Source organism: Aedes aegypti, chromosome 2, assembly GCF_002204515.2.
Source record: "Aedes aegypti strain LVP_AGWG chromosome 2, AaegL5.0 Primary Assembly, whole genome shotgun sequence".
Lineage (NCBI taxonomy): Eukaryota > Metazoa > Arthropoda > Insecta > Diptera > Culicidae > Aedes > Aedes aegypti.
Window position 1 is genome coordinate 287,705,076 of NC_035108.1, and position 16,835 is coordinate 287,721,910.

The following is a 16,835-nucleotide window of genomic DNA, read 5'->3' on the forward strand; positions in this document are numbered from 1 at the left end:
ATCGACTACAACAACAGCAGGCAGCGCGTAGAGGAAGCGGCTAGGTCACGGCCAAGCCCTCGTAGGTGGAAGACATCGTACTTCAATAACGAAGTACTTAGGGAGGCGCTCCGTCGTGAGCGTAACCTACTCGGCCTAAGCGGGGACGAACTGGTAGCGGTGCTTTCGCGTGCGTGCGATGCGACCATGCCTAGGAAAGTCCACCCTAGAAATGGGAGCCCACCGACGTACTGGTGGACTCAAGCAATTGCGAACCTGCGCCGTGCCTGCCTACGGGCCAGGAGGCGGATGCAGCGAGCACGTACCGAGCAGGAGCGTGAAGAACGACGGGCGGTGTTCACCGCTGCCAAAGTCGCGCTGAAGTCCGAGATAAGGGCAAGCAAAAAGGCCTGCTTTGAGAGACTCTGTCAGAGTGCCAACGTGAACCCGTGGGGTGATGCCTACAGGATCGTTATGGCGAAGACAAGAGGTGCAATTGCTCCTACGGAGCAATCTCCACAGATGCTGGAGGGGATCATCGAGGGGCTCTTTCCGCGCCACAACCCTAGCCCATGGCCTCCTTTTGTAGGACAGCCGGGGATTGAGGCTGGCGATGAGGATAGAGTAACCGATGAGGAACTTGTAGGGATTGCAAAATCCCTAAGCATGGGGAAGGCACCAGGTCCGGACGGAGTTCCAAACCTGGCCCTCAAAGTCGCAATCTTGGAGGCTCCCGGTATGTTCAGATCTGCTATGCAGATATGCCTGGACGAGGGAGTATTTCCAGATGCGTGGAAGAGGCAGAGCCTGGTACTATTGCCAAAGGCGGGGAAACCACCTGGTGACCCGTCGGCGTATAGACCAATATGCTTGATTGACACGGCGGGGAAGGTGCTCGAGAAGATCATCCTCAACAGACTGTTGAGGTACACTGAGAGTGTAAATGGTCTCTCAAGCAACCAGTTCGGCTTCCGGAAAGGGAAGTCCACCGTAGACGCTATTCTGACGGTTAAGAAAACCGCTGAGATAGCACTCCAGCGTAAGAGGAGGGGGATTCGCTACTGCGCAGTAGTGACTCTGGATGTAAGGAATGCATTTAATAGTGCCAGTTGGGCGGCTATTGCCGATGCGCTCCTGCGTCTGGGGATACCCGAGTACCTGTACAAGATTCTCGGAAGTTACTTCCAGAATCGGGTATTAGTCTATGACACAGAGGTGGGTCGGAAGTGCTTTCACATAACCTCAGGAGTCCCGCAAGGTTCCATCCTGGGCCCGGTGTTATGGAATGTCATGTATGACGAGGTGTTGAGATTAAAATTCCCGGCGGGTGTGGTCATCGTTGGCTTTGCCGACGATATTACGCTGGAGGTCTACGGTGAATCGATCGAAGAAGTGGAATTGACTGCAGCCCACTCGATCGCAATTGTGGAGGAGTGGATGAGCTCCAGGAAACTGGAATTGGCTCACCACAAAACGGAGGCAGTTGTTGTCAACAACCGAAAGTCGGTGCAGCAAGCGGTGATCAGTGTAGGCGACTGCACGATCACTTCGAAGCGCTCCGTCAAACACTTGGGGGTGATGATCGACGATAAGCTTACCTTCGGTAGCCACGTCGATTATGCCTGCAAGAGAGCCTCCACAGCTATTGTGGCACTGTCCCGGATGATGTCCAATAGCTCTGCGGTGTACGCCAGCAAGCGAAAGCTTCTGGCCAGTGTCGCCTCGTCCATACTGAGGTATGGTGGCCCGGCTTGGGGCACGGCCTTAAGTACCAAGAGCTACCGTAGCAAGCTAGAGAGTACTTATAGGCTAATGTGCCTGAGGGTTGCGAGCGCGTACCGTACCGTGTCACACGATGCACTCTGCGTCATCACCGGTATGGTGCCTATTGGTATCCTTATCATGGAAGACATAGAGTGCTTCGAAATGCGCGGCACAAGAGGCATACGCAGGACTGCCAGACTGGCCTCCATGGTCAAATGGCAGCGTGCGTGGGACAGTTCCACCAAGGGAGTGTGGACTCACAGGTTGATTCCGAGGTTAGATATCTGGGTCAATAGGCGCCATGGGGAACTAACATTCCACCTGACACAGGTCCTTTCGGGCCATGGTTGCTTTAGACAGTATCTACACCGTTTCGGTCATGCGGGTTCTCCCGAATGTCCAGTTTGTGCAGGTTTAGAGGAAACTGCGGAACACGTTTTGTTCGTGTGCCCGCGTTTCCGCACAATGCGTGACCGCATGTTAGCCACATGCGGTCGGGACACGACTCCGGACAATTTGGTCCAGAGGATGTGTGAAGACGAGTTTGGCTGGAATGCCGTTTCATCGGCTATCACCCACATCGTCTCGGAACTGCAAAGGAGGTGGCGAGTGGACTCAAGGAGTGGCTAGTGCAGACGCTAAACAACAGGTGGTCCAAGGGTTCGCAGTCGGCTACGTAGGTCATACCGGTGCCCTACGGTCGAAATCGACCCTTACAGCGATTAAGTGGCCGCGGGGAGAACATCCTGGTAGCGCTGCTGTCGTGGCGCCGGCCTACTGGGTGGATACGAGCCTCTGGTTGTTCGGGGCAGGTGGAGGCCCCTTCGTCAGCAATCCCAGCTGGTGCTAGCTGATAGGGCCTGAGCCTTCAGTAGGTCAAATTGCGAAGCCCGCAGTATCAGTTCTTGATACCTGCGGTGCAGCTGGGCGCGGGCGTAGTGGTCGACCCTGCCCGCTTTCAGCGGACAACGGGAGGTGAGGACCACCTGGGAAGCTGGCAAAGCGCCAGCATTCTACCTTGGTGGACCCCCCTAAGCGTGTCATCGATGTTCGTTGCTGCATGGCTACGCAGCTAACCTGGAGGATGCGATGTGCAATAGCCCCTCTCCGAAGCAATGCCTTCTTGGTGGTCCCGGAGAGACGAAGGGTTTGGCGGCAATGGAAATGGTTTAGTGGGTCGGGGGTGTAGTCCTGTTTACTGCTTGCATGTAGTAAATGGTCCCTAACCCCACACGGCGTCTGTTGAGCAGATTATCCCCCCATTGCTTAGAAGAAAAAAAAAAAAAAAAAAAAAAAAAGGTAAGCTTCAACAGCGCGTAATGGGTAAAGTCATATACTTCTGTTCAGATAGTCAGGCTGCTATAAAAGCTCTTGCTTCGGCCAACTCAAGGTCGAAGCTTGTTATCGCATGTCGAACTCAAATTGAGGAACTGAATTCAGTCAACTCTGTAAACCTTGTATGGGTACCTGGCCATTCTTCCATCGCTGGAAATGAATTGGCTGATGAGCTAGCTCGCGAAGGAGCATCGCATGACTTCATTGGCCCTGAGCCGGCTATTCCAATTTCGAAGTGCTGGGTGAAGCTTCAGATAAATTCTTGGGCGGCAACTCAGCACAAGCAATATTGGAATAGTTTGGAGTCATGTCGTCAAACAAAATTGTACAATACTAAGCCATCTCCTAGGGTGGCGAAGTATTTAACAAATCTGTCAAAGCAGAATTGCAGTCTCTTGGTCAGAGCGTTGACAGGCCACTGCCGACTCAACTATCACATGGCAAATATTCAGCGTGCTGACTCATTTGTGTGTGATAGTTGTGACTCCGATTATGGAACTTCGTATCACCTGATATGTAAATGTCCAGTTTTTTTCGCAAATGCGATTCCAATTACTTGGTAAACACTTATTAAATGAAACTAAATTCACAAGCCTGAATCTTCAGGACATTCTGTTATTCTTAACCCGCTGTGGTAATGAGCTATAGGCTCTCTTTACGCTCATGCGTTTTGCAGTGCCCTTTTTAGGGCGCTGTTTGAACCCTTTGTGGTATGGAGCTACATGCTCTCATTTCGCTTATGCGATCTTCCCTCTTCAAGGGACCCCACTCCTATTTCCTCCCATCTTTCCCTTCCCTTTCCTCTCCCATCGGGTAGATGATGAAATAGGCTCAAATATGGCGATGGCACAAATCTCCCAACTGGTGGGGAACGTGCCTTTGGAGCCGGCCTTCTGATACCAGGGTGTTAAGACCCTCCAGATACCGCAAAGATCTATGTGGAATGAAATCAAATTACCGGTGAGCGTTGATACAGCTTATAATTTACAAATGTTGTCCAACAGGGCGTTATGATGTACCTAATAGACAAAGGATAAGGAAAAATTACTCCAGTTAGAAATTATTAAACGATGTTCTGCAGGGCATTAAGATGTAGCTCAGCTATTGTAGCCAATATTTAATTACTTAAGGGCGTTGATGCAGCTTGACAATTTCATGTTATACAGACAGTTGATGTTATACAAAGCGTTAAGGTGCACATGATCTACTTAGGATACAGCACGGAAACTGCGATTAATTTACTACAGAGCTTAAAAAAATCTCCTAAATTCGCAAAGATCTATGTGGAATACAGTCAAGTTACTTCAGGACGTTTATAAAGTTTGGAATTTTCAATTGATGTCTTGCAAGGCCTAGCAAAGTATCTGATCTATATAGTACTAGGTCAAAATACTCCAGGGCGTTGATATCCCTCGGAACTCACAATTGATGTTTCATAGAGCGTAAAGATGCACCAAACTACTTCAGGGGGTTGATACAACTTGGAATTTACAATCGATGCCCTTTAGAGCGTTAAAATGCACTTTATCGACAAAGGATAAGTACAAATTAGTCCTGGGCGTTTCGCTTGGAATCATTAAATGATGTCCTAAAGGGTGTTGGGTTGCAGATGATCTATTTGAGACAACTTTTAATTACTCCAGGACATTGATACAGTTTGACAATTTCAATTGATGTCCTAAAATACGTCAAAATGTACCTGATCTACATGAAGTAAGTTCAAACTAGTCCAGGGCTTTGAGCTCGGAAATGTCGATTGATTTTCTACAGGGCGTAAAGATGCCCCAAATCTTGCGTAGATCTGTGTGGAATAAAGTCAAATTACTACAGGGAGTTGATACAGTTTGATCAATTGATGTCGAGGAGCTTTAGGATGCAACTGATCTACGTGGAATAAGGCCAGGGCGTTGACAAACCTCAGAATTTTTAATTGATGTTAAACAGGGCGTTACGATGCACCTAAACTACATGAAACAATGTCAAGTTACTTGGGCGTTGATACATCTTGGAATGCACAATTGATGTCCTACAGACCGTTAAGCTGCATTTGATCTACGAAGGATAAGGTCAAACAGTGTAGCGTTTATACAGCTTGCAATTATTAAATGATATCCTACAGGGCATAAAGATACAGCTGATCTATTTGAGACAATTTCGATTGATGTCGTATAGGGCGTTAAGTTGCAAATGATCTACATGAAACAAAGTCAATTTTTTTTATATCGACGATACATATTGGATGTTCTATTGATATCCTATAGGACCTTAAGAAAAATGTTGAGATTTCTTAGACGTCGACTAAGCAGGATTACAGGGAAACAGCTCTATCATAACACGGTCGCATATGCTCCTTGCCTTTGCGGATGATATCGATCATATTGTAATCGATCGCTGGTCAGTAGAGGAGGCCTTCGTACCTCTGAAGAGGGAGACAGCGAGGTCTGACCATTGATACTATTAAAGTGAAGTATATAGTTGCTAGAAAAGATAGAGATAGACCTTGACGATAGAGGTAGATTGTTGAAGAGTTTGTTTACTTTGAAACACTTGTGACATGTGACAATGACTTTCCCGCGATGTGCAAAGACGAATTAGGATCTGCAAATAGGGATTTTTACGGATTACGTACGGAATGGGCTTTTGACGAGAGCTTATTACGATTACGTACGGATTAGTGCCCGCAATTTGCAAACGGAAACAAAAGTGGCACTCTACAAAACTTTGATTTTTTGTTGCTCTTTGCAGACACGAAGCATGGACTTCAAAAAAATAAAAACCGGAATGCTTTTGGTGTTTTTGCGCGGACTATACTCAGTGGGAAACAGTGGGAATCACGAGTTGTATCAAGTGTTTAAACATGCGAATATTATTAAGCATGTGAAATACGACAGACTTCAGAAGGCTGTTCATTTATTGCGAATGTATGAAGAAAGAGTTGCAAAAATAATATTCATCAGGAAATCAGGTAGAGGTCGGCGACTTATTGGAAGACCACGAATACGCTGGTAAAACGATCTTTCGACCCTAAGCGTTCGGGAAACTGGAGAAGTATCGTCCATAAACGTTTCTTGGTGATTGATTAATGTTCATTTTGCAAATCGAGACGAGTTGATCTCGATACTCTCGTCGTCGAGAAAAATTCCGTTTTATGAAAATATCCTCCCTCGGCGGGATTTGATCCATCACTTTTACATGATTAAGCTGGAGCGGACCTAATTGGCCAGCAATTATTTATCCAATGATTTTGATATTTTCGATAGAAAATGTTCACATTAGGTCTTATTCAAGACGACCCATCAAGTGTAACGGCTATAAATTACAAGCATCTTCTCATCGAAAGCCAGAATTTCAGTGAATTACCACATCAAGAAACAAAAAACCTGATACTATTGAATTTACACAAACTTCTTTACTATTTAAAGCCAGATCAAGCAATGCCAAAAAAGCTATTTGCTGAAAAATCCAACCCTCTTTGAATGATGCTTTGCAAATAGGAGAGTTTTTAGCTCAAGACTAGATGATGCCGTGGTGGTGGGCTTATTGTTTGCAAAGCTGGAGAATTTACATTCCAACTTTTGATTTCCGAGTAAGTTTACTTGCCGGAGTGATCCAATTAGACCGAATTAGCGGAATTACTTATATGCTATGTGTACCTAGCTACAGCGCGCGCAAATATTTGTTATGAAGAAACAGTCAAACTTTTCGGTGAGTTCAATGCTGAGCGTGGCCAGCAAACCTCCCTGGTATAGTACAAATGAGTTACACAGAAGATCCAATGTTGAAATATTGAAACAAATGGAAATAAAATCTTTGTAATCTTCGACTACCACAACTTATGCGTTATATATATATATATATATATATATATCTGTTAAGTTAGGTTAAGTAAATTGAAAGCGTTTTTTCTCTTATCTTCTTTTCTTCTTCTTGGCAATAACGTCCTCACTGGGACAGAGCCTGCTTCTCAGCTTAGTGTTCTTATGAGCACTTACACAGTTATTAACTGAGAGCTTTCTTTGCCAAATTTGCCATTTTCGAATTCGTATATCGTGTGGCAGGTACGATTGTACTCTATGCCCAAGGAAGTCAAGGAAATTTAATTTACGAAAAGATCCTGGACCGACCGGGATTTGAACCCAGACACTTTCAGCATGGCTTTGCTTTGTAGCCGCGGACTCTAACCACTCGGCTAAGGAAGGCCCCATTTTTTCTCTTATATGCAGGAAAAATCAACTCACCTGTTGAATTCTGAATTGCTACGGCAAATGAAATGTCTTCTTCTTCTACTTCTTTTTATTGACATTACACCCTCCTTTTTTAACATTTATGACAATGAAATGTCATATGTTGTTTACAAAATTGAAAAAAGCTTTATTTAGTTGATTCCTTTACTATAGACACTAATGCACTAAATAGTGTAAAGTGTCTCTAATAAAAACAAAACAAAAAATTATTTAGTTAAACCTAATTAGGATGATATATTGTCTAACACAGAACACATAAATATAAGAAATGAATGTAGTGTTTGAAATTATACTAATAAAGGAACTAGAAAAAGTTCATATGGTTAGTGATATTACCCTTGATTTCCCAAATAAGGGTAGGGGCAATGTATTGTTGAACAAATTTATGTTTTTAAAATCCTGTCGTAGATCTCTGAAAGGAATCCCTGAATTCCATCATAAAACGCTACACCTACAAAGCTCAACCAAAAAAATAAACAAAACAGCAAATCTTCCAAACACAAGAAACCAAAGCCCTAAGTACACATTCAGATCATACCTCGAGGTTCATTTCCTCTCCATACAAGACGATATAGATTCGGTTTGCAGGCAGAAAAGAATACTTTATAAAACAACTTCCACCTCTCCAGAGGAGCAAAAGGTACTCGGGAAAAATGCCAACGCCGAAAATATGTCACATCCTCCGACGATTTGTCGTCCCGAAAATCATATGCAAATCATGTCTTTCCCTTGTTTGGCTTGGAAGTATGTACAGTAAAAGTTTCCCTCCTCCGCCCTTTCGGGGGGAGTGCTATTCTGTTCTAGTTTTCTTTTCTTTTGCATATCGTTTCAACTTTGCGCTTTGCAGCAATCCGCCGGCGCACAAGGGGTTAAGATTTTTAAAATGCTAACAAAAATCCAACCTCCACAAAAGATTTTAGTCGAAAAACAATTGAGTCTACATTGTGTTCTATGACAATCCAAATATGATGATATATCATAATATATTGTCCACGACCCTTAAACTTGTAGCATATAGATAATGCGTAATTTTGCCATTATTTTTTAAATCTGGTTCACTGTGCGGCGACGATGCTCTGTGACCTGCCTTGATTTTGGACACACTCCGCCACCGTCGAGTGTAGATATCAGGGAACCCAACGTGGAAGGTGATTGCCCCAAGCCGAATGGGCTGGCTTGTAAAAATATTTGCACTTTTATACACATATTCAGAAAGGAGAGAGAGCGGTATCTTCCGAATCCCGAAGACTGATGGGGTAAATCAAGTAGGTTTTTCTTATCCCATTTCATTTTATTTTTTCCTCGAAGGATGCTGTTTGGCTATTCTTGTGGAAGAACCGCATTTTCGCGGAGGATCTCTGGCTGGCAACAGAAAGCTACCCAGCAGCAGTCGAGGGATGACGGCACTAAACAAGTGGGAAAACACGAGAGCTTTTTGAAAAGGCATCATTAGAAGGGATATATACCTCCAGTGGAGATTTGATACTACAAACGTGCCGGATCGCGAGTGTTTCACATTCTTTTCGTACTCTGTTTGATACTGGCTTAAGGGTGTATTTTTTAACCCAAACCCGATTTTGCGTTGCAAATCTGTGCATACAGTGGAATATTTGTAAATTTAGATTTTGTTGCTGGTGATCGAATCCAATTCAACTGGACCCAACCATGGTCAAACAAAATAATTTAAAATTCTGGAATGAGATACAATTTATAATAGAACTGTATATAAGCCATGAGTTCTAACAACATTTTCAAGTAATGATAAAACTCCTAACATGTAAATAAGCGCGAAGCAGATTAGGGTGACATTCTATCTAGAAACTTTTAGTGGTTTCCTCTAGTTATCATATTTTGGAGTTTTTAACTGTTGGTTAGCTCAACGGGGAGCCTTCCTGACCTGAAACATGACGTCAGGGTCGGCATGCTTATTCACTACAGTCTTTCGCGAGGCAGGGAATGATCGCACTGTCACACATAAAAACTCACGTCACATTGGTTTCGACACAAACTACATTTATTTCGGACTTTTCCGACTATTGCTTCTTCTATTGTCCCACTTTCTTAATCTACTGAAAAAAAAAAAACAAAGTGTGCCGGTGAAAAAAAAAAGAACAAACGCGTCAGTAGTGTTGGATCCGTTAAATCTGTTGCATGCTCCTTGTGAGCGAGCGACGGAATCCGGATCAATTGTGTTCAGTTTGCGCTGCGCGGAAGAAAAAACGAAGTGTGCCGGTGAAAAAAAAAACAAACTCGTCAGTAGTGTTGGATTCGTTGAATCTGTTGTATACTCCTTGTGGGCGAGCGACGGAATCCGGATCCATTGTGTCCGGTTCGCGTTGCGCGGAAGAAAAAACGAAATGCACCGGTGAAAAACAAAGAAAAACGCGTTAGTAGAGTTTGATACGTTGAACCTGTTGTATGCTCCTGTCGAGCGAGCAACGAAATCAGTATCGTGTCTGGTTTGGATAGTGCGGTCATTCATGTATATGCTTACGTATTCATTTCGAATTGTATATTTATCGTTTACCAAAACGAATCCTTTCCCATATCCAAACTCCCAGTGTTTTCTTGTGGAAGTGCAGAGGACAAGTAACACGTTAACATTTCCCCTGGACGGCCAGAACCGAAGTTTAGTCCAAAACAGCGGGGCTCTGCTGTCCTTCTTCGCACGACACACTTCACCACTTTCTTTTCCACCAATTCAAACTGCTTGAACGTAATTAAATAAACTTTATCGGTTGATGGTTGCTTGATTAGTGAAGCGATGCTTCTTAGGTCACTGTCCTTAGACGTACGGTCAGTGACCTGGACATTTCGTGAAACATCGTATCCGTTAGACGGTCCATATTGGTTTTATGTCTCTTTACCCGTTTTGGATACCAATCTTATCCTGTTTGTCGCTCTGGTGGTGAGTATTGGAAACTGCTATAAATAAGTTGATGGTGGGTGATGGTATAGTACGGTGGACTGTTCTACAATGGCCTCACATGGGGAAAATTGACGGAGAAAACTGCACAACATATACGGACACTACCTGCACTGTATTTTCACAAAATCACGACTCAAATTTAAACACAATCTCAGAAACACTCCACACTGACCTACGAACACTTACAAGTTTTCAAGAATCCATGGGTTATACTAGGGATTTCACCAGAGATTCTACAAGGAACTTTATCAATAATTCACCTAGATATTTATTCACAGACCTTAAACAAACTATTCTTGGTTTTCTCCCCTAATTCATTCACCGGTCAATGCAAAAAAATCCTACAGTGATTTCTTCCGTAATTCTTAAGGGCTTAATCGAAGGCTGCCATCAAAAATTGTTCCACAGATTACTAGAACAATTTCTTCAAAGATTCCTCCAGCAATTCCTCTAGAAGTAAGTGACAAGGATTTCATCATGCATTACCCAGGAATCACATAACGAATTCTTTGAAAAACTTGTCCAAGGATTCTTCAAGATAATATTACCATAAATTTCCCGAAGGATACCATCAGGACTTTTGTAAGGGTTTCCTCCTAGGATTCCTCCTTAAATTCCTCCAGAAATTCCATCAGAAAATCCACCAGGAATTTCTTCAGCGATTCTTCCTTGTAATTTTTCTATAGATTCCTCCGGAGTTTAATCACCCCAAGTGACTTTTTCAGTGATTCATCCAATGCTTTCTTCAAGAATCCCATCAAAACTCTTCCAAAGATTCTTCTAGAAATTCTTAAAGAGATTGCTCAAGGAAATATAACAGGGATTCCATAAAACAATTCTACCATGATTTCTTCCGGTCAAAAGTGTTCTAGCGACTTTTCTTGTGATTTCCCTAGCAATTCCAAACAGATTCCCCAAAAAATCCTTCACCGTAAAACCCAAACATTCTTCCAGAAATTGCTTCAAGGATTCCTACACAATTTTCTATAGAAATTCCTTCAAAAATTCGTACAGATATAAATGCAGAGATTTACTCGAGCAGTTCATACACTAATTCTACCCAGAATTTCATCCAAGAATTTCTCCAAAGATTGTACCAGGAAGCCTTCAGGGATGTCATAAGAAATACTGCGAAAGAATTCACTAAAACTTTCTCCACGGGATTCAACAGGGATTTCTTTAGAGATTGCGCTTGCAACTTTTTGTGAGGAATATTCAATAAATTATTTTATAAATCCTTCCAGTATTTCCTACAAAGTCTTTTCCTGGTATCACTTAAGGGAAGGCAGAGACTCTAAAGGGTCCATGAGGCATTGAACCTGAGATTTCTTCAGGAATTACTTCAAGAATCTACCAGAAATTCCTCCGATGATTCCTAAAGGTATGTATCTTTCAATTCATTCCAGCATTTATTGCAGGATTTTTTCCAAGGAACCTACCAAGAATTACCTAGAGAACCCTCGAAGAACTCCTTCAGGGATTGAGCTTGAGCTACAGCTTGATTGGCCGCCTGTGGATGCTACTCCAGTATCGGAAGATCAGCTGCACTTACACAAGGAACCAACTAGATGACTGCTTGGGACTAACAGACACCCTTAGTGTATAATTGCTGGTGATATTCAATTTTTAGGCAACAATGGCCCCTGTCACGTCAGAATGCATACCAATTGTAGACCGCCCCCAGCAACACACATGTTATAATTGTGTATTATCAACTGATATATGACCAAAACTAGTCATATATCAGTTGATAATACACAAATATAACATGTGTGTTGCTCGGGGTGGAGTTAGACTGCATCTACGCCAGTTCATGCGGGAGTGTACGGATTGGTGGAAAGGCATGGCAGAGAGGTTTGCTTTTGTGGTTAACAGACTGCCTATCAGGCGTAAGGAAAGGCGTGCTATAATGATGGAAGAATGGAATCGTTAGAAAAACGGTTTCTTGTCCGTTTCAGGTTCTAGCGTTTGCTATGAACGAATAGTTTGAGTGTGATGGATTAAAAATAGAAGACAGAATCAGGCGATAGATACAATTATAAAGTACGAGGAAAAGGACGGGCCTGGTATTGAACCCATAACCTTCTGCTTATGAAGCCGAAGCGGTAGCCATTAGACCAACAACCCCGTCTCGTTTAGGACCTCCTTCAGGGATTATTTAAAAAGTTTTTCCAGAAGTTTGTTTAGGAATTTCTCCATGGAATTCTCTGGTAATTGGCTTGTTTAGGGGTAACCTGTTTTTTAAATAATCTGATTCTACGTTAAAAACTGAGCCAGAGTTTCATAATTTTCCGTGCCCTGGAATTGTTTTTAAAACATGTTTGAATTTAGTATGGAAATCACCTCTTGGTAAATTTTACTTCGAGACGAACTGCCATTATGCAAATTGAGATGTCATTGAGTGGACGGAATGAAATCTATTTTTGTCATTTACTATACCAAAATTAGATAATAAAGCGCAATTAAATCGTGTTACACTTAGAAAAACGTGCTCTTTGGATCAAGCTACAAAAACTGTTTTTCCATCACTAAACAACCCAATTTCTCTATTGATTTTCTTTGGTGATTCCTCCAAGGATTTCTCAAGAAATTGCTCCATATTTTTTTCTACAAAATTCAAAAAAAAATCTTCCAGGTTACTTCAGGAATTTAATCTAGAGATTCAGAGACCGGAAGTATTTCAGAGAAATACTTAATGGAATCCGGGGATGACTATTTTTTTGGAATTTTGTAGCAGCTTACTGATGGAATGCGTAGAGTATTCCTAGAAGATTCTCTCGCGGAAATAGTCATGGTTTTTCATTAAAACAATTCTTGTGAACTCTTTGGAAATTTGTTGGTTGAATAAATTCTAAGAAGAAAAATCCATGTCAAACCTTTAAAGTATGTTCTGGTAGAACCTCTGACGAAATTCTGGTATATTTTTCTGATGGGAATTCTGGCGAAACTCTGGTGATATTCCCAGTGTTAACCCTGGAAGAACTATTGGCGAAATTCCTTGAAAAAAATCCTCTCTCGAAAAATTATTGGTGAAATATTTAATGAAAGTCTACTAAAATTTCTAAAGGGATAACTAGTGGAATCTTTATAGGAAATTGTAGTCAAATCCCTTGAGTAATTTGTTGTGGGACCCTTGGAAAATATCTTGGCGGAATCCTTAGAGGATTTTACCCAGAATGTCTTGGAAAAACCTCTGGAGGATTTTCTGAGTTTCCGGTAAAATCACCAGAAAAATATTAATGGACTTTCTAAAAGAATGTTTAATAAAATCCCCATCAGAACATCAACTAAAATCCTTGGAGGTTTTCGTTATGGAGAATTACCTGGGCGAAATCCGGACGAAATCTATCTCTAGCAGAATCCTCAGGAAAATCCCTGGAAGATTTATGTGGAGGATTTTAAATTTGGAATCCTTAGAGAAAATCCTAATGGTATTTGAGAAGTAATTCCTAGTGGAATTACTGATTGAATTCTTGGAGGAATCTCTGAAGGAATTCTTTTTTTGAATCACAGGAGGAACTCCTGAAAGAGTCACTGGAGGATAAACTGGTGGATTCCCTAATTACTGGTGAAATCCTTATAAGAAATGTCTGTTATTATCCTTGGAGGGTTTCCTGATAACTCCCAAGGATTTTTGGAGATATGTTTTGCGAGGATTTCCTTGAAAAATTCCTGGAGGAATACCTTGAGCAATTTCGATATTAATTTCTTAAGGAATTTCGGAAGGAATCCTTTGAAAAATTCTGGAAGGAATCTCTTGAGTTATTCCGCTGTTGAAATACCTTAAACAATTCTTGGAGGAATCTCATGAAGAGTTCCCAAGAGAAACCTTTTTAAAAAAGAAAAAAAAAGAGTGTTCCCAAGAGAAACCTTTTAGAAGAATATGCTACTAGAATCACATAATATATTCCGGAAGTACCGTAAATTCGGGTGAAATTGATCAGTAGGGTGAAATTGATCACCGTGTCACACGATTTTTTTTCTTCCTAATGGAGCACAAATAACGATGTGACCGGCAATGACAGAACGTTATTTGTCGTAACTATTGTCGAATTGTGTGTTGCTAAGCTTTTTACGTTAAAGAATGTTTATTTATATGAAAATAATGTAAAATTTCAAAATCATGTACGGTGCAGTATTGACAATCATCCATAAACTTCTAGTTCTAAACAAGGATTGGATCATGGTATAAACCTGAAAGTTTTTGAGGATGCTGAAGATATATTCCCAAACCAGATTTCATCACCAAAACTTGTATCAACTTGCTCATTTGTTTGAAATATTTGATTTTCTGTTGGATATCAGAAAATTCCTTAGAAAATTGCATACATTTAGGCGTTTTCCGCGTAATTTTCAAAATTAATTATGAATTATTTCTATAAATATTGAATTGTTAAGAATTTAACAAGCATATTCGGATTCAGATAGCACGAATTTGTTATGAAGAGTTGTTTTGAAAACTAATAATAGTCGCATTGACAAGTGATCAATTTCACCCCGAAATGAGATCCTCCGATTTTTTATTAGTTTTTTCTTAGCACTAAAATGACATTCGTTAGAAAATTTCGGTACGTGGATCAATTAGACACACCTTCGTACTTGATTTCTTGCATTCAGTTTTATGGCATTGTCAACATTATAGAAAACAGACAATAAAAACCGTGAAAAATGATCAATTTCACCCAAAATTACGTTAATCAAAATGTAAATAGCTTGATGGAACCCAGAATGACCCAAGACGAATTCCTGATGGAACCTTTAGAACTTTTGATAAAATCCTTAAAAGTGTTCATGATGAAATCCCAGGAGGATTTTATTATGAAACCTTAGAAGTATTTTTAATGGAATCCGTCAGTGATGCATTTTGAACTGAACGCGAGCCAAAAGTGAACTGAACGCGTTCTAATTTTGCACGAGAACTTAGTAAGCATTGAACTCTCGTGCAAGATTCTGCACCTGCTCAAGAACGGACCGTTCACTTCAAAATGCACAATGAAGCTGAAAACACGAAAAACACTACATCATAACATACTGAATTCCAATCGTTACAAATATATGGCACCTTAAATGTTTCCAAACATCTTTGCAAAACGTTGCAACATTGAAATAAGTCGTGTGTCTGCCATGACGACAGTATTCATTCCGCGTTCAATTTTCAGCTCGCATGGGTTCAAATTTTTGAACTGCTCAATGTTCAAGCCTACTTGATCCCTCGTTCAAAAGTTTGAACTGGAACGCAAACTGAACGCGTTCAAATGCAACACTGGAATCCGTGGAAGAACTTCTGATGGATTCCTTTGATGAATTATTTATGAAATGTTTACGAAATTCTTAATAGAATTCCAGGTTGAATCTCTGAAGGAACTTCTTATGGAAAACCTAAAGGAACTCCTGATAAAATCTCCAAAATAAATTCCATTGTAATCCCTATAGGAACTCCTGCTGCAATCCCTGGAGGAACTGACGGGATAGCTATAGAAATTCCTGCTAAAACCCTTAGATTCTTGATGCCTGACGAAACTCTTATATAAAAAATCCATGAAGAAACCCTGATGAAATAACTTGAGGAGCCCCTGATATACTTTCTAGAAGAATTCCAGGTACAGTTTCCGAAGTAACTTCTTATGGAATCCCTAGAGGAACTTCTAAAAAAACCCTTTAAGAATTTCAGGTGGAATCTTTGAAGGAACTCCTGATTTTTAATGCAATCCATGGTGGAATTCCCAATGGAATCCTTAAAATAACTGCTGATAAAATCTCTCTTCATAGAATCTTTAGAGAAACTTCCGATGGAATCCCTAGAGACAATCCTGATGGAAACCCTTAAGGAAATCCTGATGGAATCTTTCGTAGAATTTACGATGGAATCACTGGAAGAACTTTTAAAGCAATCCGTAGTGGAACTCCTGATGGAACTTCGTGAAGAGTTCTAGTTGAAGTTTTGGAAGGAATTTCTAGAGGAATGCCTACAAGAACTCCTTGTTAAATCAGTGGACAAAATCTTGATTAAGTTTCTGGAGGTACATCTGGTAGAATCATGAAGAAATTACCGACATTTTGAAACCCCAAAGCACATGGTATCATAATGTCGCAGTCTAAAGACTCTCAGATCGACGCGATTTTTTTCAGTTACGCGATTTTTTCGACAGTGAAAGCGAAAAATGAGTTGCAACATTCAGCTACCGTGCTGCATCAATACCCGGACGCTTAAGCTGGGACCAATGTTCAAATTCTATTTTGAATAGATTTTTTCTAGATATATATAATGTTCTGTGCTGCTACACATTCATTCGCATCTTGTCTAATTGACGATAATGAGTGTTTGATTGAAAATGAAGATTTTATCGTTTAAATACTCAAATTAATGATGCTTTTCTTGTCCTTAAATCCGGACAATTGGAACAAGCCTTGCCTTGAAATCCGGACACTTGTGAATCAAAATCCGGACAGCAGAATTACATCATGAAATATTTGTGTAAAATAGATAATAGGCTTATTTTTATCCAATTAAACTCCACATTGTTACGCTTTTGCTGCACTCATTTACTCTACGTTGCTCACAAAATGTGAAATGTATGTAAATT